This window comes from Piliocolobus tephrosceles, chromosome Y (genome assembly GCF_002776525.5).
Source record: "Piliocolobus tephrosceles isolate RC106 chromosome Y, ASM277652v3, whole genome shotgun sequence".
Classification (NCBI taxonomy): Eukaryota; Metazoa; Chordata; class Mammalia; order Primates; family Cercopithecidae; genus Piliocolobus; species Piliocolobus tephrosceles.
In genome coordinates this window covers 5,001,772-5,005,656 of record NC_045456.1, presented here as the reverse complement: position 1 = coordinate 5,005,656, position 3,885 = coordinate 5,001,772, and the positions used below count along the sequence as shown (strand labels likewise).

General features: G+C 42.4%; 1 protein-coding gene and 1 non-coding gene across 2 annotated transcripts in view; one reads left to right on the top strand and one right to left on the bottom strand.

Annotated features, from left to right (window-relative positions):
* The window catches only part of CDKL5 (cyclin dependent kinase like 5), a 228,186-nt gene that overhangs the window by 91,129 nt on the left and 133,172 nt on the right, over positions 1–3,885 (top strand). The gene's annotated exons all lie outside the window — the stretch shown is intronic.
* LOC111531739 lies at positions 3,517–3,623 on the bottom strand. Its single transcript, XR_002728378.1, has one exon. It is a non-coding gene; the product is annotated as a U6 spliceosomal RNA (small nuclear RNA).

The window sequence follows — 3,885 nt, the reverse complement described above, 5'->3', positions numbered from 1 at the left end:
CTCATAGAGAACCATTGTGTGTGGTTTCTGCTCTTGTCCTGGGTTTTGTTGCTGACCCAATTAATTGTAGAACAGTGTCTGTAACACTGAAATAGTCTCACCCAAATTCTAATTCTTTGTATTTTAATTTTTTGTATTTGAGATTTTGCTAGACTGTTGATACCAGAAAAACTACAAATGCTGCTGTTGTCTTTTTTTTTTTCTAGTAAGATAGGGTCTCACTATGTTGACCAGGCTGGTCTTGAACTCCTAGCCTCAAGCAGTCCTCCCCCATCTTGGCCTCCCAAAGTGCTGGGATTACAGGCGTGAGCCACTTCTGTTGTCTTTTTATCTATTAAAGAAATTGTGTCATTTTCCATGCTGATCTGACTTGTGTGTGTGACGGAGTTTTGCTCTTGTCACCCAGGCTAGAGTCCAATGGCACAATCTTGGCTCACTGCAACCTCCACCTCCTGGGTTCAAGTGATCTCCTGCCTCAGCCTCCCGGGTAGCTGGGATTACAGGCATGCGCCACCACACTGACTGATTTTTTTGTATTTTCAGTAGAGTCAGGGTCTCACCATGTTGGTCAGGCTGGTCTCGAACCCCTGACCTCACGTGATCCACAACGCCTGGGCCTCCCAAAGTGCTGGGATTACAGGCATGAGCGCCTGGCCTGACCTGACCTTTTTAGGGAACTAGAAGAGTTTTGGGCCTTTGCAAGCCTCCTGTTTGCCTTTATCCTCATCATCCAAATCTACATTTAGTTTATTGTTTGTGAGTTTTTTAGTAAACAGAGTAAGGGATTGGTCATGTTAGAATTAGTATTACCTCTTTCTACTCTGAAAACTTTCCCTCATTCCTCCTTTTTACAGTGATTCAGTTCCTAAATCATCATTTCCCCTCTCCCTTCTAGAGGATGAATTGTCTGGAATGCTTTTCCAATTTACCACTTTCAAATCCTTGGGATTATCTTTCATCCCTCTTCGGGGACTGAGTCCCTGCTACTCTGCAATAGCTCTCTACTACATCTTTCATCTTCAGTTCTCTAATTTAACGTTCTTATTTATTGAATACTTATAGTTAACTTTAAAGTCCTTTTATGGTAATCATAAAAATATAATTAATTCAAAGAAGAGAACATCTCTTCTGCACTATAAGGTGAATAATTTCATTAGTCTCTGATAAATGTGCTTAAGTGATTTATACTAGCTCCTTAATGCCACTTTTTTTCAAAACTTCAGAAACAAAAATGAGTGTGAATCTTTTTTCCCCCTACAGGCCTGCAATATATATGCACTGATTAACAAATACCTATATAGGCCAGGCGCGGTGGCTCAAGCCTGTAATCCCAGCACTTTGGGAGGCCGAGACGGGCGGATCACAAGGTCAGGAGATCGAGACTGTCCTGGTAACATGGTGAAACCCCATCTCTACTAAAAAATACAAAAAACTAGCCGGGCGAGGTGGCGGGCGCCTGTACTCCCAGCTACTCGGGAGACTGAGGCAGGAGAATGGCGTGAACCGGGGAGGTGGAGCTTGCAGTGAGCCGAGATCCGGCCACTGCACTCCAGCCTGGGCGACAGAGCGAGACTCCGTCTCAAAAAAAAAACAAAAAACAAATACCTATATAGTGGAAACTCTTGAGTAATTTAAGCATAGCTCTTTATCAGTTGTTGAAACTACTTCAAAGGAGTGCATGGATCCCAGCACTTTGGGAGGCCAAGACAGGCGGATCACCTGAGGTCAAGAGTTCGAGACCAGCCTGGCCAACATGGTGAAACCCCATCTCTACTAAAAATACAAAAAGAATTGCTGGGCATGGTGCCGGATGCCTATAATCCTAGCTACTCGGGAGGCCGAGGCAGAATCGCTTGAACCCAGGAGGCAGAGGTTGCAGTGAGCAGAGATTGGGCCACTGCACTGCAGCCTCGGTGACACAGCGAGACTCCGTCTCAGAAAATAACAAAGTAGTACATGGTGATCTATTTCTACATAAAAAGTAATCCAACACTGATTTACTGTGTAATTAGAAGCTGTAGTTCATATTTTGCAGTTTAAAGGTGTCTTTCATATATTAAAGCATTTTAATTTTAAAAAATCAACTTTTTTTTTGTTTTTAAAGCTACTTCCTATACTTAAAACACTGTGTTCTAGGCATGGCATCATAAAGTAAAATTCAACCAGACATCTAAGAAAAATCTATTGAATGCCTATCAAATATCAGGCACTTAGCTAGGCACTGACTGCAAAAAAACAAGAAGATGTAATTCTTACTTTTAAGGAATTTAACATGGATAAATTAACAAATATAAAGTCATGTTTTCTTTTTTCTTTTTTGAGAAAGAGTCTTGCTCTGTCGCCAGGCTGGAGTGCAGTGGCACAATCTCAGTTCGCTGCAACCTCCACCTCCCAGGTTCAAGTGATTTTCCTGCCTCAGCCTCCCGAGTAGCTAGGACTACAGGCGCCCGCCACCACGTCTGGCTAATTTTTTTATTTTTAGTAGAGACGGGGTTTCACCATGTTGGCCAGGATGATCTCAATCTCTTGACCTCATGATCTACCCTCCTCAGCCTCCCGAAGTGCTGGGATTAGAGGTGAGAGCCACCGTGCCCCGTGCCCAGCCTTAAAGTCGTGTTTTCTGTTGTCAGGAAGTTTAACATATAGTTTGGGAGAGGTAAATTTGAGATAAGATAGTAATTGACATGATAGTGTGAAACCTTCCCCCCCACTTTTTTTTTTTCCAATAAATTCTCCATTGAAGCCTGCTTTAGGAAAAACTCATGTCAATAATAAAGTAGGGCATGGGTGGTGGGGAAGCATTTCCCAGAACCCCACATGAGAACTACCATAAAGCTGGGAATAGAGTTAAGGAGTAACATTATTAGCTGATAATGGACTGAATGAGAATGGTATAGTGAGAACCTCTGTTTTACCTCTGTGTGTCAGAGGGCCCAGAATCCTTGGTGTAGTGATGATGGATTGTAGAACCTTCCCCAAATGGCACAGCTGAAACTTGATCCAGGAGGCCCAAGTCATTGCCGTTAAGACTCTACCATATTAGCATGGGCAGGAGAACCTCCCCTAGCTGTATAGGTCTGGAGCTGGCAAACTACTGCCTGTGGGCTGTATTTTATAAATAAAGTTTTGTTGGAATGCAGCCACAGTCATTTAAGTATTTTTTGTGCATGCTTTTGCAATACAGTGACGGTTGAGTAGTTGCGATAGAGACAGACCCACAAAGCCTGAAATATTTGTTATCTGGCTTTGTATAGAAAGAGTTTACTGACTTCCAATATTGAACAAGCCTTAACTAGGAGAATATTGTGGGAACAGCGTAGTGGCCTTAGTGAACCACAGTCTCATTTTCTATTTGACTCTTTGCCCTTGGTGCTCTAAGAGCCTGAGGAATAAGGTTAATAAGGTGGGGGACTTCAGTGAAAATTACTTTTCCCTTGATCGGGACTTGAGTAAATCCTTTGAATGGCTGGGCAGGAAGTTTTGTATTGGTTACCTCTTTTTTTTTTTTTTTTTTATTAAAATATGGAACGCTTCACGAATTTGCGTGTCATCCTTGCGCAGGGGCCATGCTAATCTTCTCTGTATCGTTCCAATTTTAGTATATGTGCTGCCGAAGCGAGCACTTGGTTACCTCTTTCACATGTCAACTGTCACAGCAGAGATGTGGAATTTGCTGGGTACTGGACATACAGAGACACATACAGTCTGTTTACCTTCTGTCACATCACTGGCCTGCATAGCGCCCTTTCCACCCAAAGATGAATACGAAGAAAACAGTCCTCATTGAGACTGTGAAAAAATTCTTCAGCTCAAGAGAAGGACATTCTCATAAATATAAAGAGATTTATGAGTGTAAAATTCTTTGGAGAAAAATATGTGAGATTC